Source organism: Halichoerus grypus, chromosome 8, assembly GCF_964656455.1.
Source record: "Halichoerus grypus chromosome 8, mHalGry1.hap1.1, whole genome shotgun sequence".
NCBI lineage: Eukaryota > Metazoa > Chordata > Mammalia > Carnivora > Phocidae > Halichoerus > Halichoerus grypus.
The window spans coordinates 67,523,300-67,541,145 of NC_135719.1; the positions used below are offsets into that span (position 1 = coordinate 67,523,300).

At 37.5% G+C, this 17,846-nt stretch overlaps 1 protein-coding gene across 3 annotated transcripts in view; it reads right to left on the reverse strand.

The window, feature by feature from the left end:
* Positions 1-11,147, reverse strand: part of CTDSPL2 (CTD small phosphatase like 2) — a 79,978-nt gene extending 68,831 nt beyond the window's left edge. The window contains exon 1 of one of the 3 annotated variants that reach the window (XM_036104169.2): positions 10,681-11,147. The gene's annotated coding sequence lies outside the window, so the exon portion shown is untranslated. The remainder of the gene's footprint in view (positions 1-10,680) is intronic. The other 2 variants (XM_036104168.2, XM_036104167.2) reach the window with 2 other exon arrangements.
* Positions 11,148-17,846: the final 6,699 nt, after the last annotated feature.

Consider the following 17,846-nt stretch of genomic DNA (forward strand, 5'->3'; position numbering starts at 1 on the left):
ACAGGGCCTACCCTATATTGAGACTGAACCAGGACAACAAAGATATTCCTGACTCCACCACCAGGTGAACAAGCACAGATTAACACAACTGTAATATATCACTGGAAGAGAATCAGGAGCATCTACAGTCCACACAGAGGCACAAGGGCACAAGGAAAGCCAAAAACCGAGAGTCAATCAGGAAAACTGAGAAACACATTCTCATGCCTCAGTTTCTAGCTAAAGGACAAAGTAACACTAGAGAGGTATGAAATCAATGGTGCACTTAAAATATTCTTTGCAAAGAAAAAAAAAATCCTTTGCAACAACAAAACCAAAATTCAACTCATCCAGACCCCCTACACTAAAAATCCCGGTCTCTACTCAGTCCCTACTGCGCTATTCATGATATCTGGCATTTGATAAAATACTGCAAGACACACAAAAAAGAAATATACAACCCACTGTCAAAAGACAAAGCATTCAACAGAAACAAAAACCAATGAGTTTTACAAAAACAGAAAATTCAAAAAACCAAAAGTTGATTTTTAGAAAAGATCAGTAAATTGATAAACCTCTAGCAAGACTGAGGAAAAAAAAAAAGACACAAATTACAAATATCAGGAATGGAAAGGGGAAAATCAGTACACATCCCACAGACATTATAAGAACAATAATGGAATATTTCAAATAACTTTATGTCCATATATTCAACAGTTTAGATAAAATGGTCAAATTCCTCAAAAAACATGAACCACCAAAGCTCACACAACAGGTAACCTGATCAGCCCTGTATCTATTTTAATAAATTGAAATTATAGGAAAAGTGTCCAACACAGGGGTGCAGATGACTTCACTGGAGAATCCTACCAAACATTTAAAACAAAAACAAAAAACACCAAATTGACACAAACTCTTTTAGAAAAAGGAAACACGGGGCGCCTGGGTGGCTCAGTTGGTTAAGCAACTGCCTTCGGCTCAGGTCATGATCCTGGAGTCCCTGGATCGAGTCCCGCATTGGGCTCCCTGCTCGGCAGGGAGTCTGCTTCTCCCTCTGACCCTCCCCCCTCTCATGTGCTCTCTCTCATTCTCTCTCTCTCAAATAAATAAATAAAATCTTTTAAAAAAAAAAAAGAAAAAAAAAGAAAAAGGAAACACTTCCCAACTCATTTTATGAGGTCAGCATTACCCTGATAACAAAATTAAATGATACATATTAATTGGGCCAAGTACCAATCAGAAATTGCATACACAACATCTGCAATAACCTAATATTATTACTTAAACTTAAAATATAAAGGGAAGAATTTTGAACATGCACATACTGCTTCATCTTGGTAATTCTATTTATGTTAGAATTTAACATATCCTCTAGGTTTTCTGGAGCTCCATTACTAGGTAAGCTCTTTTCTATTATCAGTAATATAGAATAAAACAAGATTGGGAAATGAATACACTAGGGAAATAAATGTACTACTAATGAATGAAAATGGTACAATTTAGGTAGATTACATCATAAAACAAACATAGCAATGGGGGCAATGACATGTTAAGCCTAAGAACTCATGACCCTGCAGGGGGGGAAAGTATATAATGTAAAACGTTTCCACTTTTTTCAACATTTAAACCAGATCTCATTACAGGAATAGAAAAAGCTGATGGCTCAGCAATCTAAAACTCGGCAATGAAGTTTGCTTTCTATTTACCTACAGGACAGCTAAAAGGTTTGGAAAAGTAGTGTGGGCTTAGGGCGTAGGGAGAAAGCCTCTTCCAAATGTTCACTATCAATTACAAAATTAATTCTGCTAGTTTCCCTATCCCCTCTAAATTTCAGACTCACATCCAACAGCCTTCTCAACACTTCTCAACACACTCAACACGTGGCACCTAAATTCAACTTACCCAAAACTGAACTCACTTTCCCACCCACATTCCCATCCCACCCCCATACCCAAACCTGCTCTTCCTACTATATATTTCCTACTTTATTCCTTTTTTTTTTTAAGTTTATTTAAGCAATTTCTACACCCAATGTGGGGCTCAAACTCATGACTCCGAGATCAAAAGCCACATGCTCTACGAACTGAGCCAGCCAGGAGCCCCTCCTATATTCTTGATCACAAATAACGCTACCAACCATCTACCTAATCAACCAAACCAGAAATCACCCTAAACATCCTATTCATTCCTCCTCTCTCTTGTCCCCTATAGTCGATCACCAATCCTGATGATTTTACCTCTAAAACATTTCTCAACTTGTCCCCTTTATTTTTTTTTTATTTTTTTAAAGATTTTATTTATTTATTTGAGAGAGAGAGAATGAGAAAGGGCACATGAGAGGGAGGAGGGTCAGAGGGAGAGACAGACTCACTGCCGAGCAGGGAGCCCGATGCGGGACTCGATCCAGGGACTCCAGGATCATGACCTGAGCCGAAGGCAGTCGCTTAACCCACTGAGCCACCCAGGCGCCCACTTGTCCCCTTTAAATCCATCCTCCACACTCCACAAATCTGCCTGTTCCTTCTTATTAACTACCTTCAAAATAAAGACTAAACTCCGGCATTATATATAAAACCCTACACAATCTATCACTCCAAGTCTTTTTTCATTGCTATTTGCTGCCCCACTCTACGTGCTCCAATAATAGTTCCTGTCCACACTGTTCTGCTTTTCTCTACCTCAAACATTCTTTCAACTAAACTAATTCTTATCTTCATCACTGAAAGCCCAAGTAACATGCACCCCGTAAGTTAAGTAACCACCTCCACATCCCTAAGCCTATGGTAAACCTATGATTATCTCTACTTAAGCTCTTAACAAATCCTACTGAAATAATTTAAATATCTTTAGCTCCACTAGACTGTAAGAGTCTTGAAGGCAAAAGTCTTACCTGTAACTCCAGTAACCTGGCACAAAAGAAAACTCAATCTTTGTTTAACTGAACCATAATTTTTCTCATTTTCCTCAGAGACCAGAGAAAGGGAAAAAAAACTATGTCACTAAAACATAAATAATCCTCACTGCAGCAATCAATTCCTGCTCACAAAAAAGAGGCCTATAAATAAAACTAAAAATGTTCCTTCCTCATAAGATTTCCTTCCTCTTCACAAAATCCCTGATTCCAAGCAATATTTGAAGCAAACAATTACAGTTACAAATTATCTTGTGTTAACAAAATTATAATAATGCTACAAGCATAAACTCAATAATTTGCTATTGAGGTCTAGAGTGCACAAATTTCTATCAAAACAACAAAAGAGCACACTGCATATATAAAGGATTCTTAACAAATTATCTAGGACTAAACTGATGTATATCCTTTAAACAAGTATTTGCTGAATAAAGCAGAGAAGAGGGAAATAAAAGTAGGTAATAAAGAAAACTGTAAAAAGATCAGAAATCAAACTTTAAAGGAAAGTCTGGGTTTTCCCATAAAATTTAGGTATATACAAATTATACGTTAGCTATATAAAGAATATATGCATGCAAGGTTATGGAGTATCCTCCTCAGGGAGATACTGAAGGGGTAACAGGGAGGTACCCATCCCGAATCTATCATTAGTTAGCTGTGACACTGATCAGGCAATGATTAAGTCATTCAATCACTCTAGCATTTCATTTCCTCAACAGCAGAAGTTGTTACTGGACATCAGATCTGTGCATTTCACTACATGTAAATTTTACCAAAAGAAAAAAGCTGCCAAAATGGGAAATGAGTCATTAATTAATCTGAGCTGTTTTCATCCTTCTATTACATACAACTCATCCCACAGCACCCTAATTAAGACAAACATTTACTACATGTTAAAAAATCTTCAAAATGGTTCATCATTAATAAAACAAAGGCTTTACTGGACTAGATGACCCCTTTGGTCTCCTCTAGCTCTAGATTTCCATGGGTTTGTTAATTTATACTATTACAAATGGTATCACTACTAAATTTATATTAAAATTTATATTATGAAAGAAAAAGCTAAAAATCACTGCCTTCATTGATACCAAATAACATTTTCAAAAGTGTCAGCATCTGTTTTCACGGTTTATTTCTAGCCTGACTAATCTGAAATCAACAGCTTCAGGTATTGCAACTCTCCACTTTAATCTCCACTACTTCCCTAAGCTTTCATTAAATGACTTCAGAGAAGGAAGAGATTTCTCTGTCCCTCCCACTTACCACCTAATAAAAGTCAAAAGTCAACTAGAGCAGAAGGAGTATGTAGAGGGGTATTATATAAGCATCAACTCCAGTACAAGGAGAGTTTTCATCAAATCCTTCCCCCAAAAAGTGTGTGATAAAGATAGGTGGTCTTTTTGGGTTATTACTACTTTTGATATATGATTTTGTCTTTTTTTATTAGCTAACATTATAGGATTCTTCAGAAACTACTAAATATAATAAACTTATAGTCAAAAGCATTTGTCAAAATATAGAGAATATACAAAAAATAAAAGAGCTGCTGAGTTAGGTTGATTAAATTATGAGGTTTTTTTCCTCTCAAAGTTTGCTTTGATGAACAAGAACAACAAAGAATGCTTTTTCTAAATCCATGATCAATTATTTTTCTCTGGAGAAACAAAATATGTGGATTGTTAAATTAGTGATGACTAAAACACTCTATGAGAATAGAGGGCATTATTCAGTTTGTTAATCACTGAAAATACTAAGGCACAGTCTTTCAGATATATGTTTTAAAATACTACTAGCAGTACCCCAACTTAAAACCTTGTATGTCCTCAGTAGAAATACCCTTAGGACAAAATCAACATATATTATGGACAGCATGAGGTAGTATGTCCCGCTGAGGACATTTTTTATTTCTTTAACCTAATCTTTAATAGAACAGTAATTTGGAGGGGCACCTGGGTGGCTCATTCGTTAAGTGTCTGCTTTCGGCTCAGGTCATGATCCCAGGGTCTTGGGATCGAGCCCCACATCGGGCTCCCTGCTACGCGGGAAGCCTGCTTCTCCCTCTCCCACTCCCCCTGCTTGTGTTCCCTCTCTCGCTGTCTCTCTCTGTCAAATAAATAAATAAAATCTAAAAAAAAGAACAGTAATTTGGAGATTGTTTTAATTTTAACTACCTCCAATAAATATAGTTTAAACATCTTGTAAAAAGGGCATTCAACTACATGGTATGAAAGAAATTCCTATCAATAACACTTTATAATACAATGTGTTAGCAAAAATGTAATTTCTGAATTCTTAAGAATTGAGTACCATAATATTCATGAGAAACTTCTTTTTCCTCAAAAAGCACATAGGAATTTTGTCACTCCAATCTATCATTTTTCATCATATTACTATCCTTTCTAGGACATATATATATTCCAACATTTTTGTTTTTTAATTTGCTGGGTCACCTGTATATATACATATTACAATGTACTTATTAGATACATTAACAACGAAAAATTGAAAATAAAAAAAGTGAATTTAATTTTAGCAGAATTTTCCTAAGAGTGCTTTTTATTTAAGTAGTTCTCACCAAAACTGAGCAAGAGGAGAAATATAGCTACTTATTTATACTCTGATTAAAACTTCTATTTAAAGAAAATTAATTTTATATTAAACCTACTCTCAAGCTAGTAGAAATCTGAAACCTGCAGAAAACATTAATTTATTAAGAACCAATGAGATGTTGACAAAAAAGAAAAATAGTTATTAACTAAAAATCTTTAAAATTATGTAGTAAAACACCAAGGCCTTTGCCCAAAATATATTTACAGTATCTGAAATAATCCCTATTATTCTTATACTACCTACCACATAAAAACTGGTCATTTTGATGGAGAAAAACTAAAGACAAGATCTATAAAGGGTGAACTTTTTTTTTTTTAAGTAAATTCTACCCCCGACATGGGACTTAAACTCACAACCCCAAGATCAAGAGTCACACGTTCTATGGGCTGAGGTAGCCAGGCACCCAGAGTGAATTTCTATTTAAATCACTAGTAGGGGCACCTGGCTGGCAGTCGGTAGAGCATGCAACTCTTGATCTTGGGGTCATGAGTTCGAGTCCCACGTTAGGGGCACAGATTACTTAAAAATAGAATCTTTAAAAATAAATAAATAGTCAAAGACAAGGTATAATCATAATTCTCTAACAGAAGTACCTTTTGTTTGCTATGACTAAAAAAAATAAAAATAAAAAGGTATACTCCCAATAAGGAAAAAGTGCACAATTGTTTCAAATGTGATTGTGAATATTTTTCAAATAATTTTTATCAGTACCTCAGAAAATTAAAGGATTGTATAATTATCTTATTTAACAAAATATACTAAAGCAGGTACTTGTAAGGTCAGTGAGAAGTTAATCATTTTCAATGCAACAGAATAATCATACATATTTGGGGAACACCAGGAAAAAAACAATTACTACTACAACAAATAACCATAGTTTTTTCTCAACTAAAAAGATACTTATGTGTTCTGGATATTTTTAACAAGTAATATATTCAGGGCGCCTGGGTGGCTCAATCAGTTAAGCATCTGCCTTCGGCTCAGGTCATGTTCCCAGGGTCCTGGGACTGAGCCCCCAACTGCTTCTCCCTCTGCCCTTCCCCACAACCCGCTCATGCGTGTGCTCTCTCTCTCAAATAAATAAATAAAATCTTTTAAAAAAATTAATATACTCTTTTTTCAATAAGGCATTAAAAATTCCTACTCAAAGATTACTTAAACTGGTCAACATGAGAAACTTAAAATATCAGATTATGCTGCTAACAGGGTCTTAATCTTCCCCTTCTTACTTACTTTTAGCAACATCTCTGCTTTTTTATTTCCCAAAGAATTCCTTTTTTTTTTTTTTTTAATATTTTATTTATTTATCTGAGAGAGAGGGAGCCCGAGCAGAGGGAGGCACAGAGGGAGAAACAGACTCCCTGCTGAGCAGGGTCCTGGGATCATGACCTTAGTCCAAGGCAGAGACGCTTAACCAACTGAGTCACCCAGACACCCCCAAAAGAATTTCTTGATATGGAAGTACTTAGTCCAAAGGAAAAAAACATTCTTCCTAAACTATATAAGCAACTATTACTAAATATTAATCTCAATTATTTCTTAAGTATTCAAGTGCCTTCTAATAGCACAGCTTTATGTTTGTTTAAAGTAGTAAACACATTTCCTTGTACTAAAATTATTATAGCTATTATGAAAACCTGATTGCTAGAACCTCAAGTCAAAGTACTGCTGATGATTCATGTTTCATCTAGACATACTTCCTTTCCTACAATCTCTCTAAATTAATACAAGAGAGTTTATGAATACCATAAAACAGGGGATCCAAAATATACTCAACTGGCCTATTGTGACCTTATAATAAAGTTAAAAGACTCATTACATAAAAATTTTACAACACTATTTTTTTTCAGTGGCATATCAGTGTTTTTCCCTCCACTCTTCTAAAAATACCATACTAACTGGGGGACCTGCAGATGAGGGAAACAAACAAAAGGGCTGGCCAAACCTATAAGCCGTACTTGTCCTCACGGTTCTACCATTCTTCTTTAGACCACACTTAGTCTCACCCCTCATTACTGTCAGATTCACAAGATTCTTAAAGGACTCCAAGAAACCCAAGCTTCTCACTACAACTCAACCCCTACCATGCCTTTCTCTGCTAGACAGTGTTCCTATATGCCACACCTCTCCTGATCAGTAAGTACATAAAAGCTTACTTCTACATTCCACTGCCTCTGAACCCTCACCTGTTTGTAGTACCAGCAAGTTTATTTGATAAACTAATATGTAATAATATTGCCAATAAAAGATAATAGTTTAAAGTTTCTCTTCCAGAGAATTTGTGATTTTAAACAGATCATTTTAAAAAGAATTCCATAACACACAGGAGAGACACAAAGTTTGGCACTGGCAATTCTCAAATTATACTACACAGTCAACCACCTAATCTACCTAACTGTAATGTAGATCCAGTTACAACTTAATACAGTTTAAACTAAAAATTAATGTAGTCATATACAACCAGTACTGAATATATGTCTGGCTTGGATATATGCCTCATGGCAAATGTCAAATAAGTGAAAACTAAAACTACAACTGTATGGTTTTATCCTAAGTCCTATATCTGTTAAATCTTCTCATTTTCATAGTAGAGCAAATGACCCTCTGTAGTTAACCCAGTTAAAACAGGTAATTTTTTTTAATTTAAAAAAATTTTTAAGTATCTCTATATACCTCTAACGTGGGGCTTGAATTCACAAGCCCAAGATCAAGAGTCGCATACTCTACCAACTGGGTCAAGGAGGAGCCCCTAAAATGGTCAGGTAACTTTTTAACCTACCCAGAATAATTACCTTAGCACACCATATATGAGGCCTTCTCAGAACATTTGATATTTATGACTTACAGTGTCTTTTCTACTTTATGCTTTTCACAACAACTTGGTAAATTACAAATATAATTACAGACTGTTTACTTCAAATTCTAACAAACCACTTTACTGCATTAATCCAAAGTACAGTCCTATGACTGAGATAATTTAATACCATTTCATTCAATCTGCAATTAATTCTATAGTTACAAGTCTAGAGCCTAGTACATCTTTCTGAACAACAGGTCCGAGTTATTTTTTTAAAACCAGAACTGTATGGATTTTGTTCTATAATAATCTTGTGAAGAAACCTCTAGACCAGAAATCTCAAACATGAGAATAGCTAGATTAATTTGGGAGAAAAAACTTTCCCAATACCTAATTTCTTAACAGTGGAAAAAGAATGCTCAAATGAAATACCCGAGACATTATGTAGAATATTATAAAACATACCAATCCTATTCAGTTTTTCTATACAATCCTATTTGGAATTTCTATACAGCTACAAGTCCACAGAGATTAAGGACTATAACACTTAGAGCTCTTACAACCTTTCAACCCATACTGAGAAGAGTATGAAAAGAGCACAGGTACTGAATGAATGCAGAATTAAAACAATTCGGGAGAATTCTTGAAGACAAAATCTACATACAACGCTTACTCAGCTATCTGTAAACCAAATTTTATTAAAAACAATGCTTTATAGACTACCCAAAAAGGTCATTAAAACAGAGATAAAACCTACACGAGTCCAATAATTTATTTTACATTCCTTTAAGTCACATATTTGGCCCTGTTCCTTAAACAAATAGGCTCAGCAAGTATCCAATATGCCCTCACCTCCACTTCCCAACCCCTATTCTTTTGGTCCTAAAAGACAAGTATGAGGTTCAATTCAATCCTAAATGACTGCTTCACCTAAGAGCTACTTTTGCCTTGACTTTCTTTATGACCTTGGGGGGAATCTACCAATGACAACTATAACGAAGTTGGTGTGTTCTTGTTTATCACTGAAATTTAATCCTAATAACCTAACATTAGTGAAGTCTTCTAAACTGAACCTAGAGAACTAAAACCTTTGAGTTATAAACATCGACTGATGTGTAACATGAACCATATTTTAAAAATTTAATTTGACTAGTTAAGGGGGAAAAAAAAACCCCACCAAGCCCCCAAATTCAATGAGATGGAAAAACAAATTCTGAAAAACATCAACAGTCTCCTCATTACTTCTCTTTAGGACAACTGGTCTGCAATGTTAAAAAAAAGGGGGGGGGTAATAAAACTAGCTCTAACTAGCGGTTTCCTTGTTTTTATAAGAATTACAGTTGGACAACAAATGAAAATTTAAAACTTGGCAAAGAATAGGGAAACTGTATATAAAGAAATCTACAATCTGAAATTTACTAAGATACAACTATCATTGAAGTCACTAATATGTATACCCATACTGGGCAGTAATCATGGTACCACTTTATTAGCACTAGAAAGATAAATCCTTGCCTTGGAGGAACATTTACTAAGTACATTTCATTTCAGGATCTTAGGGCAGTTTACGAGCAGTATCTCTTTAGGCTTCCCTAAGGTACTCTAAAGTGCTTAACATCATTCACACATCCAGCCACCACTAGGGTGAGAAGTAAATAAACACGATTTACTTATGCAATTATTTACCACAGAATTCTAGTCAAGAATGAAAAAGTAAACATCCATATAGTCATTTAACACCCAAAGAAAGCGTCGAATACTACGGCCGATAAGATTCACCCTTAATTGACCACTACAGAAACCACAGGCCTTCCACATGGGCTGTCCTTTACTACTACTCTTGATTCGAAAAAGTAACAATGTCAACTCAACATTTTAACAGTATAGAAGATAAACAGAACTTGATGAAATCTCTAATTCCAGATCCTCAAAAGATGTTTATAAAAACTGAGAAAGAGCAACGCCCCCCTAAAAGCACCATACTAGAAAAGAATGAAATATCGAAAACATTAGGTGGGCCAAGGTTAGAAAAGCTGATCTAACCCAATTACCCGGAGGGACCACAGGGTTTGGGACTAGGAACGTGAGATCGGGGTGGGGGTGGGTAGCAAAGTGAAATCTAACCCCAGAAATCACAACACAGGCCGCAGCCTGGGAGCTGAAGCTGGCGGGAAGTGAGCTCCCTTTCTGTTCCCAGGGGAAAGTCCAGAGAAGAGCGGCTCCACACGGCGCACTTACAAGGCGCCAATAGTGCATGCCTACCAAGGCACCGGAGCCGCTGGAGAACCCGGTTAAGAAGGGGAGGAGACCCCGGCAGACGGCCCTGGAAGAGGAGGAGGACTAAGGTTGGAAACAGCGGCAGTGTCTGGACGAGGGGGATTACCTAACTGTGACGACAGAGAAGTGTCCTCAGGCTCCGGCGATGGTCCCGACTGCGCAATGTGTGGTGTCTTTCCCGCTTAGCCCGCAGCAGCAACAGAACCAGCTCCTTCAGCCAGTCGCCATTTCCCGCCTACCGACCTGCTGCACCGCACGGACAGAGACCCGGATGGAAAGCGGCCTCTCCGCGCAGGCGCCTTGACTTCCTCCTCCCCCTCCCGCCACAATTCCGCGAGGTGGGAGGGAAGGAATGCGGGAGGCCTCAGCGGCAAAAAAAAAAAAAAAACAAAACACACACACACACACAACAAAAAACAAACAACTTTTGCTTCCGTAAAAAGCGCTTGAGTTCCTGCCGCCAGAAGAAGCTCACAAGCCAGATCCCTGACAAAAATTGAACGCAGGCCCTTAGGACCGATTGGAGGAACAAGGACAAAACCTATCAGGATACGCCAGGGCCTGGGGGATATTTGTACTTTAGGGGCCTCCGTAGCTGGCTGTGTAGTGATTGCAGGGGGAGTAGGGAGTAAAGCGTTGGGAGTGAAGAGGCGGGGACCCGAAAGACGGTTTTTCCTCCCGCTGCTAACGGAACTGCTTAGGCAGAGCTGGGAGGGGGAGCGCGCCCTCGCCCCGGAGGCGGGGCTTAGGAACGCGTCGCTTACCCTGGCGGCTAGGGTTTAGTAACCCGGGCGCGCCAGGTGGGTGGAGCCAAGTGGGACAGGGTGGGACTAACGCCTTGGCGCGCTGGAGGAGGTAGTGTGTAGAGAGCGCTCGCGGAGGCCGTGACGAGATGAATCCTTCCATCTTTCCAGGGATCCCGGTGGCCCTTGAAGGTCCTCTTTCCAGCTCTCTGCCTAGAGAGCATTGCAGTTGCTTGTGGATCTGTCATACAAACCCCCGCCACTCGACTCCAAACCATGTCGGCGGTGGTTCTGCCGAGAAGTCAGATCATTCAGGCAAATGAGTTCCTACCTGCATGCCTGGGTCTAAATACCGTCAGCCTTCCGGGGTGAAATGTATCAATCCAAGCGTCCAGCCCTAGTGGAATATCAGAAAACCAAGTGTAGTGGTTGGAAGAGCATCATCTGTTTACTAAAACTCCGGGCCATTCACATTATTCAATCAAGAAATATTTATTGAAAAAACACAGTGTGTGAGGACCATACTAGATGCGAGGGATACAGCAAGGCAGACACGGACCCTGCCTTCCAGAGTTCACAGTCTATTGAAGAAGACAGACAAGTAAACAATTTAAATATAATGTGCTAAAATGACCACAAGAAATTCTTGACAGGCGTACAACTGGGGGTCTGAGAAGGCTTTCATGAGATGACATGAGGAGTTTATGTTACAAAGGAAGGGTGTCTAGGTAAAGGAAACAGATGGAAAAATCCAAAAATGAGATTGCATTGAGCAGTTAGGGGGAAATAGTTCTGTGCACCAGGGATACAGGAGTTGAGGGGAAGATAGTGGAGAGAGATGAGACTGAGGTAAGCAGAGAACCCTTGTGAATCTGGTTGTCTCCAAGTGTGGAGCAGGTGGGTTGTCTCCTGAAAGCCTTATGTACTGCAGATCCTGTCAGAGCTCAGAGTTCATTTGCACCCGGTATCTTCCTAATACAAAATGCTCTGAATGAGACATTGATTGACAGCCCGTGGTGTAACAGTGTGCAGAACTGGTATTAGTCCACAAAATAATAGATTCCTGAAAAACTAATTGGAAGTCAACAGTTACTGATTATCCAGTCTGTATCATGGAAAGCAATAGAATACAGACTTAAAAATTACCCCAATTGATTACCAAAATAATTTTTAAATCAGGTAAAAATTGGAAATATTTCTGGAAAAAAATGTTCCCAGTAGTGGTAACTTCCCAGCGTTCTCTTCTAAAACTTAAATATGCCATTTACAAAATGCTTTTATATGCAGTTTGATTTTCCCAACAACCCTTCAACTCTTCAGCTGAAGACACTGAAATTTTTTGAAGATGGGGAGAGGGGAGAAAAAAGGAAAAACAGATGCCTACCCAAAGACAATCAATCCTCTAGTAAGAAATACAATCAGGACTCAAGCTCTCGCTCTGTTCATTACACTACATCCTATTGTCTCCTGTGGCAATGTTGTTATTGTTAGATGTTAAGTTTAGAAAGGCTGCTGGTAGCAAGTCTAAATGCCTTTGCAATTTATTTAACATTTTAACACCATTTTTTCACAGAGGATAACTGTATTATGTTCTGATTTTCACCTTCATTTACATCTAATAGTCTCTACTAGACACTTTTAGGCAATATCTATCTAAGTGGATTGTTGAGAAGATCAAATGAGATTATTTATGGAAAACACTTAACAAGGTGTTTTCCTTGCTCCTTAAATGATGGTTGTTAATGTCATTCAGCTTCAGTAAAAATCCTGTCCAAGATTTTAGAATAAAGGTTTAAAAATATGAACTTTAAAAAAATCTGAAGTATATTAAGATGCAAAGCAGTAGCCATAGGAAAAAAAAAATTAATGCAAAAACCTAGTGACGTGCATACTTTCTAAACTATACATAACTATTGCTATATGAAAACATTAATGAAATAGGATGTTCACTAAGCAATGTGATAGAAGTATCTTGGATATTCGACAGAATCCTTCAAAAAGTCCCTTATTTCACAGTATATGGACCATATTTACCATTTATCTGATATATAAGGCACTTCACAATCCACTCCTATATTAATTCTCTGTGCGATATACTTTATCACTCTCACTACAACTCATTAAGGAAGTAATACTCATAATAAATATTGAAATATCAGAACTGCCATTTTGCTCTAAATTGCAATGACTTGATGGCAATGATTAAGTGAAACATAACATGGTCAAAACTAAACTCTTAATTTTCTCTCAAACCTGCTTCTCTCTTAGTATTTTCCACCTTATAGAATACAGTTTCTTTTTCATATTTCATCCTATCCATTGTAAGTGCAATAAACTAAACCTTGAAAATATATCTTGAATCCAAACACTTATCATCCCAGCTATCTCCCTAGTTCAAGGACCATCATCTCTGACCTGGAATACTGTAAGTCTTCCTGCTCCATTCTTGAACCTCCTTCAATCTTTCTAACACAGAGCCAAAGTGATCATTTTAAACCTCTTTATAAATTTTCGATCTCCCTTAAAATCTAAAATCTTTACTATGACATGCAAGGACCTTCATTAGGGTCACTCTTGGCTACCTTACTGACTATATTCCCTACCTCTTGCTATTTGTATTCCCATCATACTGCCCAACTAACTGTTCTTTGAAAAAGTATATTCCTGTATCAAGGACTTTGTATTTATTGTTTCTCTACTTCTAATTCTCTTCCCCTAGACCTGTGCTATTCAACAGCCACTAGCTACAAGCCATGTGTGGGTACTGAGCACTTGAAATGTGGAAGTGTGACTGTGGAAATAAATTTTTAATTTTATTTCATTTTAATTAGCTTAAACTTTAAAATTAATACCTGCATGCTTAATAGAGCTTCCATTTGGGGTAATGAAACAGTTCTAGAACTAGTTAATGTTAATGGTTGCACAACATTGTTAATGTACTTAATGCCACTGAATTGTATATTTTACATGTAAATGTACAATGGTAACTTTTACATTATATGTATTTTACTACAATAAGAAAATTGCTCATTGGTATTTCCCCAAAGAAGTTGAACTTATGTCCACACAAAAATCTACACATGAATGTCTATAGCAACTTTATTCATAACTGCGAAAACTTGGAGCACCCTTGATGTCCTTCAATAGGTGAATGGGTGAACTGTGATATATCCATACAATGGAATATTAATCAGCTAAAAAGAAATGAGCTATCAAGTCATGAAAAGACATAGGAAAATCTTAAATGCATATTACTTAGTGAAAAAAGCCAATCTGAAAAGGCTATATACTGTATGATTATAATCATATGATATTCTGAAAAAGATAAAACTATGGAGACAGTAAAAAGGTCAGTGGCTGCCAGGGTAAGGGGTAAGGAAGGAGGAGTAAGTGGAACACATGGGATTTTTTGGACAGTTAAACTATTCTGCATACTATAATGGTAGATTCATGTCATTATACATTTGTCCAAACCCACACAGGATTTACAGTACAAAATGTGAATCTTAATGTAAACTGACTTCGGTTGATAATGTGTGTACAGTGTTGGTCTATCAATTGTAACAAATAATTTTACACCGCTGAGGGAAGCTGTGTGTGTGTGTGTGTGTGTGTGTGTGTGTGTGCAGAAATGGGGTATGTGGGGAATCTCTATTTTCTACTTAATTTAGCTGTGAACCTGAAACTGCCCTAAAAAGTAAAGTCTACTGAAAAAAAATTAATACTTGGTTCAGTTATTGGAAAACTTTTAAGTATGCTTGGAACATGAGTAGGTGAACATACTTATTCAAATATAAATTTTATGAATGCTAAATACCAATCAAATATTTCCAATGATAATTTAGTGTCCAAATTGAGATACACTGTAAATGTAACATATACACTAGATTTCAGAATTAGTACAGAAGAAAATATAAAATATCTCATTATTAGTATTCTATATTACCTATTAAAATGGTAATATTTTGGATATATTGGTTAAATATCAAAATTTCACTGGTTTTTTAAAATGTGGTTACTAGAAAATTTAAAATTAAATAGGTAGCTTGTATTGTATTTCTTTTGGATAGTGTTGCACAAGATATTCACATGGCTTGTTCTTTTACCACCTCTTCAGAAAGGCCCTCCCTGATGATCCTATCTAAAATGGCACTCCTCTAGGGGCACTTGGGTGGCTCAGTCGGTTAAGTATCCAACTCTTGATTTCAGCTCAGGTCATGATCTCAGGGTTGTGGGATCAAGCCCCACATCAGGCTCTGCACTCAGCACGGAGTCTGCTGGAGATTATCTCCCTCTGCCCCCCCCCACCCCACCGCTTGTGCTCTCTCTCCTTCTCTCTAAAATAAATGAAATCTTTTAAAATAGCACTCCTCCATCACTATTCCTTTATTCTGATTTATTTTTCTTATAGCATTTATCAATATGAGTATAGAAAATAATGATCTCTCCCTCTGGCCTGTAAGTTCCATGAAGGCAGAGACTTTATCACTGTTGTATCCCTAGTACTCAAAACAATTCTCCATACATATTAGGTACTCGATAACTAATTGAAAGAATGATCATTGTTCTTTCATGATGGAATCTTTAGGCTTATGTGTTAGGGGGTGGGGTGGACAACATCTTGAGCACTCATCAAATATTGAAATGAACCCCAAATCCACATTTCTGGGTCTCTCAACATTTCAACCCTCTATTTTCAAATACCTATAGTACAATTACATTTGTATGTCTTCAAATTCATTCTACTACCATTGCAATTTGCAATTAAACCTATCCAAAGAATTTTTCATTTCAATTGTTATACTTTGCAGTTCTAGAATTTCCATTAGGTTTTTTATAATTTTCATCTCTGTGCTGAGATCCTCTATCTGTTCACTCATTTAAAACATTTTCATTTAATCTTTAAACATAACTTTTAATACCTGCATTAACAAATAACAATATAACAAATAACAATAGCCATCTAATTTTCTTAACTATAGATCACATTTCAAGTCTTTGTCTAGTAATTTTTTATTGAATATTGGACATTGTATATATGTCATAGAGGTTCTGGATTCTGTTATCTTCTGAAAAGTGAAGATTCTTGTTTTAGCAGATTCTTCAGTTACTGAGTGGTTACCTTAAACTATTATAGGCTTGGTTTTATACTTTGTTATTAGTTCATATCTATGAGAAGCCCAAGGAATTTCATTAAGTTCTAACTTGGCAGGACTCAATCTCCATACTCTATCTCCCCTTAAAATCTTGTCAGAGCTTGTTAGGGCAGGCCTAGGGAGGTCTTACCCTAGGGCATGGTCTTTATTCCCAAGGTACAACCTTTCTAATGTTTCAGCTGGATGCCACAACTGTTAAGAGATCTCTACCTTGGCAGGCCCGGAAACTTGGTGCCCCTGACCACTGCTTTTAGACCAACATTTCTTGACCTCTGGTATCTACATTCCATTCTCAACTCTGTAGCAACTGCCTTCTGGTAAGCCTCAGGTGGTCTTGCTCTGATTACGTACAGCCCAGCCCTCAGCCATGGACTTGTGGGCATCCCCAAGGATTTCTCGGGTTACCTCTCTGTATAGCTCCCTCTCCATGCCCACCCCATTGATTCCACTTCAGCTGCTCTCCACTATGATCTCTGTCTTCTCAGCTCAGCCTCTTTACACCACAAGAATCTGGGTGATTGTGGGGCTCAATTGCTTAAGTTTCCCTTATTTCAGAAGTTTCAGGTTTGTGCTACCCCAAAACAGTCGCTTCATATATATTGACCAGTTGCTACTAATTCAGGAGGGCTAGTCAAATTACTCAGTCATAGCCAGAAACAAAAGTCTCCCTTCCCTCAGATTTTTTGGAGTGGAATTAAGGAAAGAGGAGCAGCTGCTCTCAGGTGACCAATTTAGAGAATATGACCTGCTGGAAGCCATGGTTAGGAGGTTTGAGGGGAAAGCTGGTCTAAGTGAAAGAAAGTAGCAAGTAGAGAGAAGCAGAAATGGGAGTTGGTGAAACAAAGGGAGCAGCATTTAATTGTGTCAATTGTCCACAGGTCCAGGAGATTCCTGTCCTTAATGCAGTTTGCTAACATGGACCATTAAATTTCCCCTTCTCTGGGATAGTTGTTTGAATTTTCATTTGGAACACTTAGTGAGGAGATTCTTTTTTTTTTTTTTTAAAGATTTTATTTATTTATTTGACAGAGAGAGACATAGCGAGAGCAGGAACACAAGCAGGGGGAGTGGGAGAGGGAGAAGCAGGCTTCCCGCGGAGCAGGGAGCCCGATGCGGGGCTCGATCCCAGGACCCTGGGATCATGACCTGAGCCGAAGGCAGACGCTTAACGACTGAGCCACCCAGGCGCCCCTAGTGAGGAGATTCTTAAAACGAATTGGGTACAGCCCAATTAGAAGTGAATGTTGATGTGAAGACTCAATAACCTAGATGTTGGAAATATGTTAATATCACACGGTTTGATTATCTTATTGAAACCATAGGGTCAGACATGTATGTAAGGGAATAGAATTTTCCAAGGCTAGCCATTATGG